This window comes from Protopterus annectens, chromosome 16.part0, assembly GCF_019279795.1.
Source record: "Protopterus annectens isolate FY-2018-M chromosome 16.part0, PAN1.0, whole genome shotgun sequence".
In the NCBI taxonomy this organism is placed as follows: Eukaryota; Metazoa; Chordata; order Ceratodontiformes; family Protopteridae; genus Protopterus; species Protopterus annectens.
Window position 1 is genome coordinate 614,756,757 of NC_056750.1, and position 24,503 is coordinate 614,781,259.

Consider the following 24,503-nt stretch of genomic DNA (forward strand, 5'->3'; position numbering starts at 1 on the left):
TTACAACTCTTTCTATTAACACATTTTTTGCCCAACTGAATGTGTGTAACTTTTTTAGGCTAAAAACCCATGAAAGTACTTTGTCACAAACGGAAATCCACTGTCACCAGATGCAAAACACTTTAATAAAATTAAAATAAGCGCTTCCGTCTTGTAAGTAAGACTTCATCAGATAAAACACAGAATTTAAATCACTGCTTATATACTCAATCATTGTTCAACAACAATTAACTTTTAAAGGCACAGAATTCCTTAATAAATAAAAATTATTTCGTAAAACATGCGTGTTTTGCTGCTAAAATGTTAAAATAACATTCCTATATATGATTTTGGATATGTAGTTTGTACTATACATTCATATATAGGATTGTTATTTTAACATTTGTAGTTTGCACTATACATTGTCGCGGTGGTGGTGCTGCAGTAGCGTTGTCGCCTCACAGTAAGACCCTGTCCGGTTCGATTCTCAGCTAGAGCGTCTTTTGCGTGGAGACATGTGTGAATGGGCATACCTTCGTTAAAGGTTGTGCATCAGGGCTAGTAACTTGGCATGTAAAAATCAACTACCAATCATTAGCGGACCGGAGTTCCGCTGTGGCGACCCCTAACCAGGAAAAGCCGAAAGACACAACAACAACAAGTTTGTACTATACATTACTGTACTGTACATTAATGTAATATACATTAAAACTGTGTTAAAAAATCAAATGCAATGCATATTTAGTATTTATAATTTATGCTTCACGTGCCTTTGCTACTAGCTTTATTGTTGTATACTTATTTAAACCAGGGAAAACATCAGACCTCAGCCTCAAGTGCCACTTCAGTTCCCTGTTAAGTAGTATATTTTTAAAATCTCCCCCTCTAGGGTTAACCTTAACAACGTCTATAATCCCAAATTTATAACCTTCGTTTGGATTGGTGGCACAATCAAGAGTGTGTTTATACAATGCACTTTTGTCTTTTTTATTTTTAATATCATTAAAATGTTCATACATTCTTTCTTTCAATGCTCTTTCCGTCTTACCTATGTAGAATGCAGAGCATTCTACACAGGTGGCTAGATAAACAACCATTTTAGTGTTACAGTTGCCCTTACAGAACCAAACTTTACTATTTATACTGTTAGTTAAATGTATACTATCTTCCTTGTTAATGTGGCGGCATTGTTTGCAATTCCCACATGGACTAGTAGCTTTTCTTGTATAATTCTCTATTGACACTGTCTGTTCAAATATTCTTTTAAAATTCCTCCCTGTTTTAAATGAAAAAATAGGTTCCTTCCCTACCACTTTGTACAATTCATCGTTAGTTTTCAACATACTCCAGTTAGTTCTTATAATATTAGTAACTGTGTTGGAGAAACTGTTAAATTCTATAACACAAGCCCTTTGGAATGTGTGATTGTTCTTCACTTTAACCATTGTGTTTAATGGAACTCCTAGAAGGGGCTTATATATAGTACCCCACCCCTTACTTACTTCATCTAATATACATTGCACAAATTCCTTAGGGTACCCCCTCTCTACAAACATATTACTGAGGGCATCAAATTCCCCTTTTAAGTCAATCTTGTCCAAGGTCATTCTAGCAATATGTACTGCTTGACCTTTGACCAGACTTTTTTCTGAAAAGTGGGGTGATTACTAGTGTAGTGCAAATAACTATTACACCATGTGTTTTTTCTAAATATTTTAGATTTAAATCCCTCGTGAATTTGAAAGATACTAGTGTCAAGAAAATTAATACTTTCTCTGTCCCATGTATATGTGAATTTGAAAAATGTGGTGCACCCATTAATGTATTGCATAAATGATTCAACAGAATCTTGAGTCCCTTCCCACAAAATAAAAATATCGTCCAGAAATCTCAGATACAGACGTATATTATTGTGGTAGACGGGACTGTTGAACATATGCTTGTGCTCCCTTTCCAACATTAAACATTTAACATTAATGCATAAATATGCATTGCATTTGATTTTTTAACACAGTTTTAATGTATAGTACAAACTACATATCCAAAACCATATATAGGAATGTTATTTTAACATTTTAGTAGCAAAACATGCATGTTTTACGAAATAATTTTTATTTATTAAGGATTTCTGTGCCTTTAAAAGTTAATTGTTCTTGAACAATGATTGAGTATATAAGCAGTTATTTAAATTCTGTGTTTTATCTGATGAAGTCTTGCTTACAAGACAAAAACGCTTATTTTAATTTTATTAAAGTGTTTTGCATCTGGTGACAGTGGATTTCCGTTTGTGACAGTTTGCTGAGTGAATACAATTATCTACAATCTTTTGCCTTTTGTTTTGTTGGTACTGAAAGCATCAAGGTCTGTCAATTATGTCATCCCAAGCAGACAGATACTGGATCCCCTTAGAATGACACCAGAAACTTAGCAAATTGTTGAAGTCAATCATTTTTTGTTTGTACTGCGGTATCATTCTGGGTGACGGTAGGATACTGCTCAAGGCTAGTGTCATACCTGCCTGGGTCACATAATCCAAGAGCTCCATCATGTCTCATTTCATCTATGGTTTGCGAACTTTGAGTACTTTTACTGATCTACAGTGTAGATCTCTTGTGTAACTATTAAATGGATACTTTTAATCTAATTTGAAATAACTTTCATTAAAGATCTAGTTAGGAATGTTACTGCTGTGGTTGAGATCCTAGAAAAAATTACATGCACTGTTTGAAATAATATGTACTAAGCTACAACAACATTAACTAAAACTTAGTGGATATTCATTATATCACATTAATGCATGTCAAATGCCACGGTAGTACAGCGGTAGCATTGCTGCCTCACAGCAAGAGGTTCTCCTGTTCGATTCTCAGCTGGAGTGCCTTCTGTGTGGAGTCTGCATGTCCTCCCCGCAGTTGAGTGGCCTCTGAAAGACATGTGTGAATGAGCGTGCCTTCGCTGAAGGTTGGGCGTTGGGCTGGCAACTCGGCACCATAAAAATCTACTACCAATCATTAGCGGACTGGAGTTCTGCTGTGATGACCCCTAACCGGGAAAAGCCGAAAAGACAAACAACATTAATGCATGTCAAATCATTAGTAAAGCACGACATTGGAAATAAGATAATATTTTTTCAAAGATGTCATTAAAATTGAGTAAAAGCTACTGTTACTATAAATCAAACACATATTACAGTCCTACAGACTGCAGTGTCAAACACAAAGACCAAGCAAGTCTAGTTGTGGTCATAGAATACTTGCACAGTATGAGACTTTACGAGACTCGTGACCTCGGTGAGAAAAGCAAAATGACAGAATCAGGGAAAGAAAAACATGAAGCTTCAACTTATTCTGTAAAGCAAGTCCTCATGGTAACAGCTCAGAGAGTCAGTTAGAGCCGTAATGAGCCAACCACCACTGAAGTAAACCAGCTTGCTTGCTTGTAAAAGTCTCAGTCTTCACAGTTAACATCTCATAACATAACTAACATCACTGTTCACCAATGTAAGGAAACAATGGATACTTAAGCACAACAAACAAGTTAATGATAGGAAAGGAATTCAGGCAGAAGAACTGGAACTCATTCACCTCACAAACCACCTATAGACAAAGCAGATATATAGCAAAAAACATAAAAATACATGTCTAAATTTCATTTTTCCCTTCTCCCACGTCTTCCAACTATTTCAATGACAAATATATAATATACTTGACAGGTAACCACATCAACTAATATAAAACACTTTTAAAAGACCTGTAGATTGTACTTGTATATATGAAACTAAGAAATATGAGTAAAACCAATGACAACCATAAAAAAGAGAATAGAAAAAACAAGAGAAGAAAGAAAAATGAAAGGGAAAAAAATATATATATAAAAGAAGCCTGCATGCAGAGCCCACACCAACGTAAGAATAATGTACAAGTTATTGAATAATAAAATAGTTATTCATTTAAATAAACTAAAGTAAAAAATAATAAAGAGATAAATTACCTTAATGAAGGCTGAATCCAGACTTCCTTTTGAATATTAAAGGAAAATATATGATGTTATTACTGAACAAGTAATATTATATAAAGAGTTGGTTAATATTTGACAATAAATAGACTCACTTTTCTCTTAGTTTCTTCTTTTTTCATTCACCTTCCAGTTATTTCTTTCAGTTTATCTCTTCAAAGAACTGTTATTCCAGTCCATATCCTCTATTTGATCTATTACATTCTTTGATTTCAAGAATACCATGGCACTGTGTCTTTGAAGATTATAGTTTCATCTGAGAAGAATATCTTTAGTCTGACTGGAAAAAAGCAAATGAACTTTAATTTGTCTTTTTTTTAATTATTTTTTTAAAGGTAAGACGCATTTCCTCTTGGACATCATAACTGGGGGTTGCCTCCTTTTAAGCAGGCCAAAGTGGGACATGGGGTGTGGCCAATATGATACTGGCCACACCCTCTACCATGATGTCACCACCAGAGTGGTGAAAGAGATGCTGTTATGGGTACGATGGATGGCTGCTGGAGTGGCTAACTGGTTGGTGGGAGTAGCAGCTAGATGGATGAATTACTGGATGGATGGCTGAATGAATGGATGCATGGCTGGATGGATGGCTGGCTGCATGTATGGGTGGATGGCTGGCTGCATGAATGGCTGGGGGCTGGATGGATGGCTGGCTGGAGTGGCTAGCTGGTTGGTGGGAGTAGCTGCTGGATGGATGGCTTGATGGATGGATGCCTGGCTGGATGGATGATTGGCTGCATGAATGGATAGATGGCTGGCTGCATGGATGGCTGGCTGGCTGGAAGGATGGAGGATGGCTGGCTGGATGGATGGATGGAGGATGGCTGGCTGGCTGGCTGGATGGAGGAGGAGGATGGCTGGCTGGCTGGCTGGCTGGCTGGAGGAGGATGCCTGGCTGGATGGATGGAGGAGGAGGATGGCTGGCTGGCTGGATGGATGGATGGAGGATGGCTGGCTGGCTGAATGGAGAAGGAGGATGGCTGGCTGACTGGCTGGAGGAGGAGGATGGCTGGCTGGCTGGCTGGATGGAGGAGGATGGCTGGCTGGCTGGCTGGATAGCTTATTATAAAAAAAAATCTTGGTAATTTTTTTAGCAAATGTAGAAGCGCTTAAAACAAAGCGCTCCTACAGCCGCAATCTTTGCAGGGCTCTTCCTGCCCCAATCCCCACTCCTTTCATGAATTGCAGCCAATTGCTGCATGAATTAAAGCACCCAGACCTAACAGGCAGCAGCTTTGCCTGCAGGTCTGGGTTGGTAACGTAACTGAATTGCCATGAAAAAGACGGAAGTAATTGTGACTTTTCCAAGGCAATTCAGTGTGATCGCAAAAGCGTGACTTTTCAGGTCCCACTACTTGATAGAGCGGGCAATGGGATAAGGCAGCTTAACCCGTGAGTGTCCCGCTGACAACGGGACGGGTGGCAACCTTAATCACAACAGAGGAATAGTCATTGTCAAACCTTATTGTTTTGTCCTGTATCTTATTGGAGACTTTGTCCAGGCTGTTTTTAAGATTAGTTATTTATCCTGTGTTGAAAAAAAAAATCTTACAATAGTAGATCTCTGAGTTGAGTTCTTTATAAAAGAAGAAGCAACCAAGGACCTATGTGCTCTTTCTCAATGCATAATTACATAGTTTCAAGTAAATCAAGGATTTTAGGGAGCCAGGATGTTAAAAAGTTTGTCATATTGTCCCCTTCGATTTTTTTTCAGGTATACCAAAGATTTTGTTTCTCAGAGATCTGTTTTCTAGGTCATGTATTTTGTTTAAAAGTGAGGTATTTTGTTTCAGTAAGAATTCTGTGTTATTTTCATCTTCAGTCTCCCTTCCATTTCATGTAAGGCATGCTCTATCCCTGATATTGGAGTTCTCTGCTGGTTTAAAGGCTCCTGAATTCGTTCCATTTGTTTGCAACATTTTTCTTTAAAATTATGTAATTTGTTGTCCATTTTATCCAGCTTCAGAGAGAGTTCTTGAATGCTGGCAAGAACAAACTGAAGTTCCTTTTTGAGAGATGAGTCCTGAGAGCTTACTTTTGTGTGACTCATTCTGGATTATAAGTGAAGAGATTTTCAAGGTAGAAATTTGACAGGAAAATATCAGTATATGAAGAAACTTTGTTATTATCCTTCAGGATGAGTCAAAATAGTAGTATTTAATAAAAAATGAATAGGGTAACTTAGTAATAAAATTTCCTGTCAGAAATAAAATAGCAGAGCTGGAAAAATCTGTTGCTAGCCTGTCAGCATGCTAGCTGCGCCCTTGTATTGTATCACACTCTTCATGAAAAAAAGGTTTATATTTGGTGATATGTCAGTTATAAGTAGTATATCAAGGGCTAAACAACAGCTCTGTATGTGCTAGGTCTAAAACAACTTAGAGAATGGGCAAACTGTACATTGGCACCCTGAATGGGAAACAAATGTTCTCCGGCAGGGTTTTAATGTACAAGTAATGACTGCTGAAAAACAAGTCTGCCACTTCACTGTATCATATCAAGGCACTGTGGAGCTCAGAAAGAAAAAAAAACTAATGGCCAGCAGTGCTTTACACTCGCTAAGCAGCGATTTTGCTGTTTAGTGAGTGTAAAAGCAGAAAAAAAGTGTATGTGTGTATGTATGTGTATGACTGTGCTTATAAAATAAAATAAATGCACCAGACCACCAAGGTCAGACAAAATACTTGCTGATTTATTTACAATGCCAAATAACTAAGCACTTTTGCCAGAAATACAACCTGGCTTCATCAGAGTCATCTGGTCAATAAACACACAACCTCTTAAATAAATGAAATAACACCCCACTAATCAGTCAATAAACAGATCTTAAGTTACATCACATAGCAATTATAATGTCACTAACAAATTAAAATATAAAAAGAAATGTGTGTGTATATCTAAAGACATTTGATTCTTAAATCACCTACTAAAAAGTTTTCATTGTAATAATTAATTTCCATATACAATAAAAAGCAAATCAAAATGAATAAAGACAACCCATAGGGAAAAAAGACTGTTTTAAATCACATTAGCCCTATGTTTTAAAACAGGCATTAGGGAGGTACTTTCATTTAATCCTGGCAAGTTTAAGGCATTAAGCCTTAATTGCCACCTATGTTCTCTCATCTCTACCTCTGTCTTCAAGCCACCCCTTATTTCCCTGTTTGGCATTCTATCTACTACAAAAAACATTTTTTTTAATTCTTACATTTGTTGCTGTGTAAATAGAGTGTTATGTTCATCCTTGTTCTTAATACTTCTAGTGTGCTCAGAAATTCTGTCACACAGCCTGCGAGTAGTCTTTCCTACATAAAACGCATCGCAGGCTGTACATGTGATGACATAAACTAACACAGTACTATTGCAATTATTTTCCCCCGGACATGCAATAGAAATCTTATAGTCCTTGATAAGTACATAGGGGCCATCATTTATATGATGGCAGAATCTACAGCGACCACATTTTGACATCATAGATGTTTTAAACGTGTTTCCCTCTATATGTGCCTCTAGCAAGTTCTTAATATTTTTCCCCTACTGTAAATCATTTTGGGCTTATTACCCACAATAGCTTTCATCTCTTGATTCAAACAAAAGTCCCAATCAAAGTTCAGGGATGAAATAAACAGGAGAGCTAGCAAGCTATATTTCAACAATAATGCATCCCCATAACTTTTTTTGTCCCCTTCCTTCAAGTTGGTAATGTTTCCATTAGTTAAAATCGGACAAAATACCATCTCCCTACCTATAGTAATTTCTTTTCTAATCTTTAACAGTAACTTTAAAGGGTATCCTCTATCAAGGAACATACCTATCAATTTAAACATTTCTTGTTTAAAAACTATGTTGTTGCTTACCAGATGAGATAATCTCACCATTTGTCCTTTAATGATGCCCCTTCTTTGATGGAACGGGTGGCAACTATTAAAGTGTAATAGTGAATTAGAAAAGTTGTCTTTCCTGAAAACATTGCTGTACAAACCTTGAGGTGATGTTACCAAATTAATATCCAAAAAATTAATTTCATCCTTATGGTAATTGTGTGTAAACCTAAAAAACACAGTCGTACCATTTAGGTAGCTGATAAACTCACCTATTTTGGTGTCATCACCTTTCCATAAGATGAGTATATCATCCAAAAAATGGTTGTACAGCAAAATGTTCTCCATGTATTTAGATGGAAAGACAAAAGAATTTTCCCTGGCCAATAGCACAAGATTTGCAAATACTGGGGTGCATCCAGTTCCCATCACAACACCCTTTCTTTGTTGAAAGATTTCTCCCTCAAAACTTAGGAAGTTGTTTTTAAGGACAATCTCCATGAATTCACATAGACATTAATTTTTGTTTTATCTATCCTCCTACTTCCTAAGAGACTATCTCGAAACATGTTTAAACTCTGCTCGTGGGGTATAACAGTGAACAAATTGATAACGTCCACTGTTAAAAATTACAAAATTTGCATCTTCTTTAACCATTCTGAGATGTCCTAAACAATGCCATGAGTCTTTGACAATATGTTCAGCTTCCTCAACTGCTGCCCTTGACCATTTGCCCACAAGGAAGGCCAGGGGTTCAGTCTTTGAACCTCCTGCCACCACAATTGGTCGAAATGGTGGACAAAGCACATCTTTGTGGACCTTAGGAATCCCAAAAATTACAGGTAAGTGAGGATATTTTACTGACAAAAAATCAAATTCATCTTCGGCAATTGCCCCTTGAAACAATGCATCCTGGAGATGTAAGTCAATGTTCAGGTAGGCTCTATTCAACTCACTTCTGGAAGCCCTATAGTACGTCTCATCATCATTCAAGATGTCATTCATCCTACAGCTGTAATCCATGCTAGTCATAATTACAACCCCCCCCCCCTTATCAGGTTTCATGAACCTGTAACTTTTGTTGTTCATAAAATCCATCACTATCTTTCTTTTATCAGGGGTGAGGTTGTCAGGCAAGTGTCTGTTTTATCCTATTATTTGCCTATATTCTCTCTCAATCCATCTCTCTAGGGCCATAATCACTGGGTGTGGTTGGGGAACAAAAGTGAGTTTCCTCTTTATTTGTAGTTGTCTACTTTCACAACCAGTACTTTAACCATTCAGAGAAAAATACATTTTTAAATTTAATTGTCTCATATACAACTTTAAATTGATAAGCATGTCAGCAATATCTGGCCGGAAACTTGGTACAAAAGTTGTACCCTTACTCAGTAAGTCAAAATGCATGTCACTAATATTCAAATTCGTATAGTTAAAAATAGTAAAATCATTCTTTCTAACAATATTACACTCCATTTGGTCATTGGCATTATTGAAACCAAAAACATCAAAAAAACATTTCTTGTAGTTCGCCAATTCCATTGGAAGCTATTTGATTGTCACTGTCATTTTCATATACCGTGTTATCCAGCCCAAAACTCGTTGGAAAAATATCAGGGCTATTGATACTGTTAGTTAATTCCAACCCTTGAAAATAGAGGAGACTGTGTGTCTGTGAGATCGAGAGAGTGTGAGAGCGATCTTGTGTGAGTAAATCTGTGTATGAAAGCAGGAGAGAATATGTGTGTAAGAGATCAAAAGAGAGAGCGATCCTGTGTGAGTGAATGAGTGTAAGAAAACAGAAGAGACTGTGTGTGTGAGAGAGATCGAGAGAAAGTGAGAGCGATCTTATGTGAGGGAATGCATGTATGAAAGCAGAGAAGATTGTGCGTGAGAGAGCAAGAGAGAGTGACAGTGATCTTGTGTGAGTGAATGTATGTACGAAAGCAGAGAAGTCTGTGTGCACGAGATTGAGGGAGAGTGACTGATCTTGTGTGAATGAATGTGTATGAAAGCAGAGGAGTCTATGCATGCGAGATCGAGAGAGAGTGACAGTGATCTTGTGTGAGTGAATGGGTGTATGAAAGCAGAGGAGTCTGTGCGTGAGAGATCGGGAGATAGTGAGAGCGACTGTATGTATGAAAGCAGAGGAGTCTGTGCATGAGAGATTGGGAGATAGTGAGAGCGACTGTATGTATAAAAGCAGAGGAGTCTGTGCGTGAGAGATCAGGAGATAGTGACAGCGACTGTATGTACGAAAGCAGAGGAGGCTGTGTGTGTGTGAGACTGAAAGAGAGTGAGAGTGATCTTGTGTGAGTGAATGCAGGTATGAAAGCAGAGGAGACTGTGTGTGTATGTATACGTGTGTGAAAGCAGAAGAGACTGTGTATGAGAGAGAGAGAGAGAGAATGGACTTTCTGCAAAGTTGCTGTGTTTTACTTACTTACTTTTTAAGTAATATATTATTTTGTTATATATTTTTGAGGTAAAATGATGTAAAATGCTTCCTCCAACACCATTAACATATACTACAGAAAGTTTGAAACATTATGCAGAGGAACTATTTTACATCAAAAATATAACAAAAAAAAATAAGATAGTACTTAAAAAACACAACAATTTTACAGACAGCCCATTCTCTAAGCTCAATAATGCCCTCCAGGGTGTGTGTTAATGTGTAATTAATGCCCTTCCAAGGGTGTACAGGACCTTCGCCTGCAGCGTCAGGCCTCATAACACCCTGGGCGGGCATTAATTACACATTAACAAACACCCTGTCAGGCATTATTGCTTACATACAGCATTCTATGGCAGGGAGCTGAACAGGGTTAAGTATGACTTATACCTATTCTAGTATATATATATATAGTGACAAAAATATGTAATCTGCCTATAACTGATTCAAGTATAGATTAATTCACAGATTATTATAGTAGTACTAGGAAGAATTATATATCATATTAAGATAGGTACACTGCTAATATTCAAAAATACTGAAACTGTGCGGATGTTGCAAGTTGTAAAACTAACGTGCTCAGCCAGTGACAGGAAGGTAAACAATTCTGATATGTTTGTTCGAAAAGACAAAATGTTGAAACACAAAATGTCTACAACAAAAACATCAAAATGTATTTAATGCAGGGGGACAAGCCATCCTGCAACATCAATGTGGGGAGCTACACCCCCCCACCTCCTGCTAATTATATATACCAACTACGAAATCACACAACAGTGAGGAAAGGCAAATTCTACTTTATGCATTCTATACCTTCAATATCTTGTACTTTCATCATTTTGCCAAGTAACAGGGTGAATGCATATGTGTGAATCTTTGTTGAAAAGAGACTTAATTTTAATGTGTGAAGCAAGAGTTCAATTATAGGAAGTGGTGAATCTACCCAGGAAAGGAAGGCACTATAGCCTCAGGGCCCTTAATCTGATCTTGACGAAGTTTATTATGAAAACTTACTGATAAGAGTATGATTTTATATATGTGTAAGCTATGTGATATGATGCCAGAAATTATTATCACAGCTGGTCCAAAAGATTACATTATGGTGGGGATTAGGAAATACTGTACTACAGTGCAATCTTAAAGTAGGTATAATTAGTGATGTGGGGACATAGGAGGTGCAGCCCTCTACATGGAGGGTGTTGCATGAACATTATTTACATGTGGTAGGTGCCATCATTGATAATGAACTCAAGTTCAACCATCATATACTCCATTGCATTAAAAAACACACCCGAAACTTGGCCTGCTTTAACGTAATAGAACATTTCTTACTTCTAATGCTATAATCTCCCTGGCACAGGCATTTCTCCTCCCTTTCCTTCTTTATGCCGCCACTGTTCTAACTAACATTCATTCCACAACCCTGTCCAAACTACAACAAACTTACCACAAAATCACAAGGTTTATCACCAACTCCCCTTATAACCCTCACCATTGCCTTGCACTCAGCTCCCTCCAATGGCTTGAACTCCCCCAACTACTCCTTCAATCACAATTCCAAATAATACACTCAGTACTCTATAAACCTTCTTCCTGCCCAGGTCTCTCCTCCCTAGTATCCACCTATACCCCCTCTATGACCCTCCGCACCTCCAACCAGCAGCTCCCGGAGATCTACAAACCAAAGAAAACTGCAGGGGAAACTACTCTATAAGTGTTCTGTGGCCCAGGCTTGGAACAAAGTCCCGTTAAACATACAATCCATTATCAACCCATTACACTTCAAAAAAAGAGCTCAAACTCTACCTGCTTAACAGCAAAATCTGGCCCTGTCACGACCCTGCCTAACTCCTCATCTTTTCTACATTGCATTCCCTTCATATGTCCACTTCTTTAGTCCCAACTTTATCCACTTTGTAACCTACTGGTATTTATCCAAAAATTGTAATATCTAAACATTTATAGCACAATTGTTTCAAGTCTGACTTTGCTATTTATATGTAATGCTACTGCCTATTTTTCCATTTAGTTTTTATCTCTCTCTTCTTTGTTCCTTCATTGTTTACCTGTATTGGTAATTATATTAACTTGGAGTATAAATCTGTATAATACTGTGCATTATTTTTGTAACTGGAGCTTTTCTCCTCGGGTCTCCACTGAAAATGGGCTTCTAGTCCAGCTGGACTAACCAGGTTAACAAATGTCAATCAATCAATAAAAAATAAATAAATAAATAAATAAATATGTGTTTCAGAGTATATTTTTGCAATCTGGATCCAGTGTGTACCCCAGAAACTGGCGCTCAAAACACACACACACACACACACATACAGGAGTTTTTGTCACTTGGTTGAAACCAAAAACATTGAATACACCTGTCTGAAATACAACTTAATTAAAACAGTATATGGTAAAATTTCAGTTAGCTGAAACATTATACAATCAAAAAGTCACGGGACAAAATATATCATCAAAAAGCATTTTTGTAGGGATTCAAGCGCCTTTTGTCCACACCATACCTGTACATTGTATCTTGATGGTCATATAATTGCGGAGAAAAAAATAAAAACTACACACAGTGAACAACTACTGCCAGTACAAAAATAGAAACTGCACAAACAATGGTTGTGTACACCTCCCAATAAAGCTGCAAGTGATTTTTGAAGAAAAGTCAAGATCGTATTAAGTTGTTTGAGTTGTATTTTCACTGTTTCATCAGTTTTTCTGTGTAACAACACACACACAATGTAATGGAGGTACTTGACAATGATTTAACTACTCCTGCAAAACATTATGAATAAGCAAAAACAACTTACTTTTTTAGACAAACGGATATTTTCTTACTTTGTCGTTTCGTTACTACATTATCACATATGTTAATTTTCATTGTAAGGTGTTCTGTTTGCAGTTTTCAGTATAAGATGCTCCACTTGTAAGATCTGGTTAACAACTTGCCTTCCTGGGAAGTAAGAAACTCCTAATGATGCATTTAGCAGTACTCTAATTTAGGCATTGTGAGAGATGTTCTTAATGATAACATGAAAGGACTTTTCGTCGCCAAGAAATAATTCAGGAGGCTATTCTTTTCGACAAAATAAAATTCAAAAAACAACCCACTGGTTCTGTCTATACCATTGCTCAAGGATTTGCTATTTACACTTGCTTCAGAAAGTGAACATTGTGCTTTAAGACTATGAACTACTAAGCAGTTTATTCCTGCATTCCAGACTTTATTTTATCTACATTTGCCTATTTTGTGACTGAGCAAATCATTTAACTAAATGGTAGTCTTGGATGATCTTTTAGATTTTTCATTTGTTCCTTCTCGTCTGTCCTTCATGTTACCAGCCTGCATCTCAGTCCCTGCATATGCTAGGTCTACCATCTGTTTCATTGACCCCACCCAGACTTTCATTCCAGTGCTGCTGGGGCCAGCCCCAGAACTAAGCATTCAGGGCCTTGGCACATCTGTATTTTCACCAGAGGGGCTTTTCATTATGACTTACTCATCTTCCCTCTACCTTGCATACCTTATGGTATGCCAAGGTGGGTGGGAGTGCAATGGAAATGTGCTGTTTGTCACCCTTCCTCCACAGCAGCTCCATGTGCCCCCCTATGTTCCCCTTATTTGCCATGTCTACCGATATGCTTTCCCCATCTTCCATCAGGGATCCTCACAGTAGATGCTCATAGATCCACCCAACAACCCCAGGATGGTAACACCCATCCCGCCATGCTACTTCCATCAGTCATAAGAGCCACTAATTGAACCTGGGTGACCTGGATCATAGTCAGGGCTTTCTCCCTCTATGCCACCAGAGGGGTGGCTCATCACTTAGAATTGATGTTTGTGCTTAATAGGATTATGTATGTAGTAACAACAGGAAGGAGAAACTTAAGCTTTATAACATATGTACTCTTAATAGGTGACTCTATCGTCAGGCACACTGATGTCCCGCTCACCAGGCTGAAAAAGGAGAGGGTCATGGTGAGCAGCCTGTCGGGCACTAGGATCCGTCACATAACACAAGCACTCAGGTCACTCCAAGGCAAGTACAAATATGACTCAGTCATTGTCCATGCTGGTGTGAATGACCTGAGACGTACCACCCTGGACTACATGAAAAGAGACATAAAGGAGCTCTCTGAGCATGTAGCCCAGGCCGGTATGACCCTAACCTTGAGTAGCATCTTACCCTCACCAAGAATGATGCCACAATATGAAGACAAGATGATCAATTTCAGCAATTGGCTTAAGTACTGGTGTCATTCAAAGGGGATCCAATGCCTGTCAGCTTGGGATGATATGCTCGACAAGCCACGATGCTTCACTAGGGATGGCTTGCACCTGTCACCCCTGGGCTTTTGGATATTGGCAAAGGCTCTTGCTACCCCCATAGTGCCTTTTTTAGGCAAGGCTCAAAAGACAAACCCACCTCCATAGGTATCACAAGGGATAAGAAACTAAGAGTAATGCTACTCAACGCCAGAAGTCTAAACCTTAAGATGCACGCACTCAAAACTCTCCTTAGCATGGAGAACATCGATATCTGTGCAGTAACAGAAACCTGGTTCAGGGCTCCCGAGAGCACCCCAGCACTACCAGGTTATACCTCATACCATGCTTTTCCACCCAAAACTTGGACCGAACCACAAAAGGAGGGTGAGTATCGATATTCATCAAAGATACCCACACCTCCAGGTTGGTGGCAAAGCACAAAGCATCAGAGACTATCCATGTGCAACTAACAGTGGGTAAAACTGCCTTCCAGTTTATAGCCTGCTACAGACCACCCTCCCAAATCCAGGAACCCCACTCGGCCTTTCTGAGAACACTGGAAAATATGAAGGTCTCTCCAAACACCATTATATTGGGCGACTTCAACTACCCAAACATAGACTGGGAGCATTACTCTAGCTCCAACACCCTAGCCCAAAGGTTCCCTAGAATTTATAAACTCAAATGCTATGGAACAACTTGTTGCCACTCTAACAAGAGGGGAAAACATACTGGACCTGATCATCACCAACATGGGGACTCTATGCTCCAGACCAGAAGTGTATCCCTCACTGGTAAGATCAGACCATAAACTAATCTCACTGGATATTCACATCCCAACCCCACCCCCTGCCCAGAAAACCACAGTGAAAAACTTCTCTAAAGCAAATTTCACACTCCTCAAAACCGAGGTGGAATCCTTCAAAGCCCCCGGGCCTGTGGAAAATACGGCCCAGACCGCAGAATCCTTTATAAATGCATTCTATGAACACCTTCAGGAATGCATGGATCATGCGATCCCAAATAAAACCAAGACCCAATCCTCCAAAGGCAGACGTCCTGTCTGGTGGACCCCAGCCATAAACAAACTATACAATAGAAGGAGAAAGCTACTAAATGATAAAGCTACTAAATGATAGAGCAAAATCCCAAAAAGGGAAGGCATCACTGATCAGTATTAGCAAAAAACTACGGGCACTTATAAAATTGTCTAAGGCCAGCTTCGAGAGAAAAATTGCACAGGACACTAAGGATAATCACAAGGCTTTCTTTAGTTATGTTAGGAACCTGGGTGGTAATTCCCAGATATGCTCAGAATTAGTCCAAAATGACAAAAAATACACTGAACCCATAGATATTGCCAACATCCTAGCTGACAGGTTCAGCGCAAACTTCTCCCCTCCCCACCAGAGGGCCAAATATGTATCCCAGCAGAGTGCTGCCCCCCTGACATCTCAGATGCTCAGGTAAGACCCGCCCTCTCCAAAGCAAAAAACACAGCATCAATGGGACCAGATGGTGTCCTGGACTGCGTCCTACATGAACTCCAAGAAGAGCTAAACCCAAACATAAAACTACTGTTCAATCTCAGCCTTACTACAGGATATGTGCCCAAAGAGTGGCGTACAGCAACAGTGGTCCCTCTCCATAAAGGTGGTGCCTCAATGGATCCTGGAAACTATCGCCCCATAAGCCTGACTAGCTTGGTCTGCAAAGCTATGGAAAGGATCATCATGGACCTCATAAATAAAGATATTGGGGACCTACAGACACTGGCTCCTACCCAGTTCAGCTTTGTTAAGGGCAGATCCTGCCTCTTAAACCTGGTTGATTTCTTTGAAATAGTCACCAAGGCCATTGACGAGGGGAAGGTGGTCCACAACAGCCTACCTGGACCTCGCAAAAGCCTTCGATACAATACCCCACTCGGGCATTACAGATAAGCTCACCAGCTTAAATATAAACCCCTGTGTCACTAGATGGATTGCAAACTGGCTCAAGGGCAGAACCCACATGGTTAGAATTGTTGGAGCCATGTCAGACTCCAAACCAGTTACAAGTGGTGTCCCACAAGGCTCAGTCCTGGGACCTCTCTTGTTCGGTATATATTTCTTGGAGGTACAGGCCAACACGGAAGGACTGTGGCTGACCAAGTTCGCAGATGACTGCAAACTGGGCACCATAATCGACTCTCCAGCCGACACAAGCATCCTCCAAAAGGGCCTCATAGAAATAGACAACTGGTGCCAGAGCCATGGCCTCAAGCTAAATGCCAAAAAGTGTATAGTCATCCCTTTGGCAAAAACAAAGTGCCCACAAATTACCACGTAGGTGGTAATCCATTAAGTACAGAAGAAGTAATTAGGGACCTGGGGACCCAAGTTGATAGCAATCTCTCATTTGACAACCACGTGGCCAAAGTGGTTAGAAAAACATTTTATATAGCCTACCTAATCATGAAGGGATTCACATCTAGATCAGGGGAGGTCATTGTGCCTCTTTACTCATCCCTCATCAGGCCCATAATTGAGTACAATGCCCCTTTTGGGATGTACCTTACCAGACACCTGCAGCAACAGGAAAGAACCCAAAAGTACCTCACCAAGAGGATCAAAGGGCTCAAACAGATGCCATATGCTGCTTGGTTAAAGAAACTCCAGCTCTACTCAGTGGCATACTGCCTGTTCAGAGGCGATCTGTGCCTGACGTATAAAGCCATGTCCAACCTGGAATTAATGGACATGCTGCACCTCAGAAAATCCAAATCCCATCGAGCTACGTGCTCGAGAGACTTGAACCTCAGCACTGAAATAAATAGGACATGCTGGAGGGACAGATTCATAACCCAGAGGCTCCCTTCACTCTGGAATAAAATCCCAGTCCAGGTTAGGCAGAGTCCCTCATTGACTCTCTTCAAGAGGAATCTTGATGAGTGGATGGGAGATCGTAGGTTTACCCCGGGTATCACTTCTGTGTCACTGTTAGACAGAGGCACAGTATACTAACCTTGAAAAAGGGCATAGCAAAATAAATTTAAAATGGGTGGCGAAAGCCAAATACATTCTGGCTAGGCTTATAAATGCCCTAGGGAAGATAGCCTAGTATGAACCTATGAACCTAAGAATGAGGGAAGGCAAGCAATAAATATCTTGAAAGTTCATTTATCCTGAGCAAAAGAATCTTCACTTTAATTGGCAAGTAGATGCAAAACCAGCCAGCTTCATTGGTGGCCCATGTTCAGCCAGCATCTTGTTCTAGGGGGGATATGATGTGGGGACAGAGGGAGGGGGCACGTCATTGTGTAAAAGCCACTTTCACGGAATATTTTCAGCAAAAATATTTAGCTGAAAATACATTCAACAATAGTGAAGACTTCCCTTTACTCCACTGTTCTGCAACCTTGGAATAGATATATTTAAGTTCAGGAGGGTGTAGAAGGGTGCAGGGATACTTGCAAGGGGGTGCAAAAGAATATTTGCTCTGAGGTTCACTGAAGGTGTTTTTGGCTAAATGTTTTTGCTGAAAGTGCATTCAGTGAAAATGTTGATCTAAAAAAATGAAACCAGGATGCATGGGGTGTTTGACTGTTTCTCAAGCCATAGGTTCATAGGTTCATAGGTTCATACTAGGCTATCTGCCCTAGGGCATTTATAAGCCTATCCAGAATGTGTTTGGCTTTCGCCACCCATTTTAAATTTATTTTGCTATGCCCTTTTTCGAGGTTAGTATACTGTGCCTCTGTCTAACAGTGACACAGAAGTGATAACCAAGGTAAACCTACAATCTCCCATCCACTCATCAAGATTCCTCTTGAAGAGAGTCAATGAGGGACTCTGCCTAACCTGGACTGGGATTTTATTCCAGAGTGAAGGAAGCCTCTGGGTTATGAATCTGTCCCTCCAGCATGTCCTATTTATTTAAGTGCTGAGGTTCAAGTCTCTCAAGTGCGTAGCTCGATGGGATTTGGATTTTCTGAGGTGCAGCATGTCCATTAATTCCGGGTTGGACATGGCTTTATACGTCAGGCACAGATCGCCTCTGAACAGGCAGTATGGCACTGAGTAGAGCTGGAGTTTCTTTAACCGGGCAGCATATGGCATCTGTTTGAGCCCTTTGATCCTCTTGGTGAGGTACTTTTGGGGTCTTTCCAGTTGCTGCAGGTGTCTGGTAAGGTACATCCCAAAAGGGGCATTGTACTCAATTATGGGCCTGATGAGAGATGAGTAAACAGGCACGATGACCTCCCCTGATCTAGATGTGAATCCCTTCATGATTAGGTGGGCTATATAAAATGTTTTTCTAACCACTTTGGCCACGTGGTTGTCAAATGAGAGATTGCTATCAACTTGGGTCCCCAGGTCCCTAATTACTTCTTCTGTACTTAATGGATTACCACCTATGTGGTAATTTGTGGGCACTTTGTTTTTGCCAAAGGGGATGACTATACACTTTTGGCATTTAGCTTGAGGCCATGGCTCTGGCACCAGTTGTCTGTTTCTATGAGGCCCTTTTGGAGGATGCTTGTGTTGGCTGGAGAGTCGATTATGGCGCCCAGTTTGCAGTCGTCTGCGAACTTGGTCAGCCACAGTCCTTCCGTGTTGGCCTGTACCTCCGAGAAATATATACCGAACAAGAGAGGTCCCAGGACTGAGCCTTGTGGAACACCACTTGTAACTGGTTTGGAGTCTGACATGGCTCCAGCAATTCTAACCATGTGGGTTCTGTCCTTGAGCCAGTTTGCAATCCATCTAGTGACATAGGGGTTTATATTTAAGCTGGTGAGCTTATCTATAATGCCCGAGTGAGGTATTGTATCGAAGGCTTTTGCGAGGTCCAGGTAGGCTGTGTGGACCACCTTCCCCTCGTCAATGGCCTTGGTGACTGTTGCAAAGAAATCAACCAGGTTTAAGAGGCAGGATCTGCCCTTAACAAAGCCGAACTGGGTAGGATCCAGTGTCTGTAGGACCCAATATCTTTATTTATGAGGTCCATGATGATCCTTTTCATAGCTTTGCAGACCAAGCTAGTCAGGTTTATGGGGCGATAGTTTCCAGGATCCGTTGAGGCACAACCTTTATGAAGAGGGACCATTGTTGCTGTACGCCACTCTTATGTACATATCCTGTAGTAAGGCTGAGACTGAACAGTAGTTTTATGTTTGGGTTTAGCTCTTCTTGGAGTTCATGTAGGATGCAGCCCGGGACACCGTCTGGTCCCATTGATGCTGTGTTTTTTGCTTTGGAGAGGGCGGCTCTTACCTGAGCATCTGAGATGTCAGGGGGGCAGCACTCTGCTGGGATAGATATTTGCCCTTTGGTGGGGAGGGAGAAGTTTGCACTGAACCTGTCAGCTAGGATGTTGGCAATGTCTGTGGGTTCAGTGCATTTTGTCATTTTGGACTAATTCTGAGCATATCTGGGAATTACCACCCAGGTTCCTAACATAACTAAAGAAAGCCTTGTGATTATCCTTAGTGTCCTGTGCAATTTTTCTCTCGAAGCTGGCCTTAGACAATTTTATGAGTGCCCGTAGTTTTTGCTAATACTGATCAGTGATGCCTTCCCTTTTGGGATTTTGCTCTATCATTTAGTAGCTTCCTCCTTCTATTGTATAGTTTGTTTATGGCTGGGGTCCACCAGACAGGACGCCTGCCTTTGGAGGATTGGGTCTTGGTTTTATTTGGGATCGATGATCCATGCATTCCTGAAGGTGTTCATAGAATGCGTTTATAAAGGATTCTGTGGTCTGGGCCATATTTTCCACAATCCGGGGCTTTGAAGGATTCCACCTCGGTTTTGAGGAGTGTGAAATTTGCTTTAGAGAAGTTTTTCACTGTGGTTTTCTGGGCAGGCGGTGGGGTCGGGATGTGAATATCCAGTGAGATTAGTTTATGGTCTGATCTTACCAGTGAGGAATACACTTCTGGTCTGGAGCATAGAGTCCCCATGTTGGTGATGATCAGGTCCAGTATGTTTTCCCCTCTTGTGGGAGTGGTAACAAGTTGTTCCATAGCATTTGAGTTTATAAATTCTAGGAACCTTTGGGCTAGGGTGTTGGAGCTAGAGTAATGCTCCCAGTCTATGTTTGGGCAGTTGAAGTCGCCCAATATAATGGTGTTTGGAGAGACCTTCATATTTTCCAGTATTCTCAGAAAGGCCGAGTAGGGTTCCTGGGTTTGGAAGGGTGGTCTGTAGCAAGCTATAAACTGGAAGGCAGTTTTACCCACTGTTAGTTGCACATGGATAGTCTCTGATGCTTCGTGCTTTGCCACCAACCTGGAAGTGTGGGTATCTTTGATGAATATCGATACTCCGTCTCCTTTTGTGGTTCGGTCCAAGTTTTGGGGCCGAAAAGCATGGTATGAGGTATAACCTGATAGTGCTGGGGTGCTCTCGGGAGCCCTGAACCAGGTTTCTGTTACTGCACAGATATCGATGTTCTCCATGCTAAGGAGAGTTTCAAGTGCATGCATCTTGAGGTTTAGACTTCTGGCATTGAGTAGCATTACTCTTAGTTTCTTATCCCTTGTGATACCTATGGAGGTGGGTTTGTCTTTTGAGCCTTGCCTAAAAAAAGGCACTATGGGGGTAGCAAGAGCCTTTGCCAATATCCGAAAGCCCAAGGGTGACAGGTGCAAGCCGTCCCTAGCGAAGCATCGTGGCTTGTCGAGCATATCATCCCAAGCTGACAGGCATTGGATCCCCTTTGAATGACACCAGTACTTAAGCCAATTGTTGAAATTGATCATCTTGTCTTCATATTGTGGCATCATTCTTGGTGAGGGTAAGATGCTACTCAAGGTCAGGGTCATACCGGCCTGGGCTACATGCTCAGAGAGCTCCTTTATGTCTCTTTTCATGTAGTTCAGGGAGGTACATCTCAGGTCATTCACACCAGCATGGACAATGACTGAGACATATTTGTACCTGCCTTGGAGTGACCTGAGTGCTTGTGTTATGTGGCAGATCCTAGCGCCCGACAGGCTGCTCACCGTGACCCTCTCCTTGTTCAGCCTGGTGAGCGGGACGTCAGTGTGCCTGATGATAGAGTCACCTATTACAAGTGTATCAGGTGTGTTGTTTAGTCTTAAGGGCTGTGACTGTTCAGCACACTGGCTTTGTGAGATATGTGTTGCACGTGTTTTGTTTTGGGGTAGCGGTTGCTTGGGTGTCTGCTTTGGAGGTCTCTGCTGCTTAGGCAGATCTTTATTTAGAGCATCCAAGTATGTTTTTGTGTGATTATGTGTTTGGTTTGCTGTCGTAGTAGGTCTATGTGAGACTGGAATTGTAGTGAGTGTGGTTTCCTTCTCCTCCTGACTGGTTATGCCAGTACTGAGTTGAGCAAGCTTAGCCTCCATTTTGGCTATATGGTTGCATCTCTCACATGTGTTGGAATTTGTTGGGAGGAGGAGAGGGTTGTCTGTGTACATGAGGCATTTGTAACATTGCCTCAAGATTCCCAGATTCACCAGCTGGACCGGAGAGGAGATTGACAACTGACCTTTGGACATGCTAGAATAATATTGGGAATTCCTTAATAATTGAAAACAAGGGTCAGTGGGGAGTGAGGGTGTAGTGCTTTTAATTTTTAGTGCTGACTTATATAATTGCTTTAGCACGCAAGTGCCAGGTAACTTAAGTGCAATGTGTTACAGGTAACTTAAATGCAAAAATGACAAACAGTAACTTTCTTTCAAGTGAAACAAGGAAATAAGTACAGTAAGCAATGCAGATATCACTAGTGATCCACAGAAGCACTGAGAAGCCGCGTATTAGGTGGAATTAGCGTTCCAGGGAAATAACAAGCAAACAAACAACAAGTATATAAACAAAGCTAGATTCAGCAGGCCTGGTGACCATGGTGGTGATACTGGGCAATGACATGAATGCCATGTTGTGATATGTGTGGGTGGCAAGAAGTGACATATCACTGTGTAGGTGGAGGGTATGTTTGTCACCACACCACTGAACACTCACTTAAGTAATGCCACCAAGCATGTCAGTGGAATACAAGGCATACAGTTAAAAGCCTGAAAGTTGCAGTATTGATTCTGTTTCCTGACCTTGACCCAGTCACAGTTTATGGTGGCTTACATCCCCTTGGAACCTACACATGGGAACAGAGACACCCATAAGTGGCTGTCTCAGAAAGGAGTCCTTCCCAGGTTGGGTCATAATGGGGGCCAAACACGAGAGGGAAGCCACAGAGGATTGAAATATAAAGAGAATTTGCAACAGACGAGCCTGAAAGTGGCAACACAGGAAAATAAAAATGGGCAAACTCATAAAGAAAGTACTGTAAGATTTAATTATGTATTTATGTATTTATTTATTGTTTTGTTTATTTGTTTACCTTCTTATTTGTTTGTTCATTCATTCATTCATTTATTTATGTTTGTTTGGTAGTAAAAAATTCTGAGCAGACATGATCTAATAACAACAAATGCCTGGGGGAAAAAAAAGCTCCACAGCTATTTTATAGTAAAACATATATATTAAATCTGATATAATAAGAACACTTACAGTTTGTGAGTTTACAAATGCTAAACTAACTAGCACAATACATGGGAACAGATATAACACTTTGAGATAATAAACTTACATCAGTGACATTAAGATAAAAGACAGAACATTTCAAAATCAAATGTAAAATAACCAGTAATTCAATACATTATAATTCATCATTTATGGAAGAAGCATAGAACAATAGTGTCATAAAATATTTGGAATGCACAGGTGTCACATGAGGGAGTAAAGTATTTCAACAACTAAACAGTATATACAATTAGGGTAATGTGCTAATAAAGAAGAAATCTGAGAATGTTAGGTAAACCTAGTCATGAGACATAGTAGGCACAACAAGAGTGAAGGGATGGCAAACATTGTCCATCAACTGACCCCTGTTCAGCAACTGCTGGTCCAACTGGAGAGGGGATAATTAGTCAGCTTCTCTCCAAAAGCTGAGTAAAAGAGGTACTTCCATAAATCAGAGTCTACAACTGCAATAATAGTTTCATTAAAATGACTGTGAGAAGTAGGATCTTGTATAAATAATAAACCCATTGAATGAAAATATCTTGAAATCTATTATGATTTGCACAAAGGAAACTGAATAATTTAGAAATATTACACAAAGGGATAGACTATTACACCTCAGTTCATGTATATGTGGCAATCTAGGGATCCTTTTATGGATAGGAAAATGTAATCTAGGATGACAAAAAGTTGTGTTTAGGGAGTAGTTGTCTTTTAAGACCCTACATTATCAATTTCTCAGCATCAGAGCATCTCTGTTTCAGTGCCTTTTAGCAGCTATATTAAATATGTTCATACTATTGACTAACTAGAATTATTTATTGGGTAACTTGAAGCGCTGTGTTTTTGTTTTTTTTTTTTTAAATGTGCTCACAGTTTTATGGATTCATAGATAAGTACTAGGCTAGCTGCCCTCGAAGGCCATTTTAACCATAGCCAGTTTCCTTGTTTGTGTTCTAAATAATCTATCCCATTTGGTTATGGATTGACCTTACCCATCCCATGGTAAATAATTATATGTTATCCCAAATGGGAATAACTGGGATCATACTGTAGATAATCTCATGGGTCCCATGCATGGGATATATTTATGGTATACTGCCTTTAATAAATAAATAAATGTATTTGTTCTTGATAATACAAACTATTTGCTACATTTGTAATCTGAACAATTGCACATATGTGCATGGTAGTCAGTAACTAAGGGTCATAGCAGATAATGGTATATATGGGTAGTAAGTCTATTCACTTGCTTAACAAATATACAAATGCATGTATGCTTGTACACTTAAGTAAATAAAGGTTAGTTAATGGGCAGACGTGTATAATGGATCCCTGGCTTCATTTATCAGCTTGCGTCTGGAATTCCTCAGCTAAGTCATTTGTTTTAAACAGTAACAGTTCTGTGTAGAAATTAT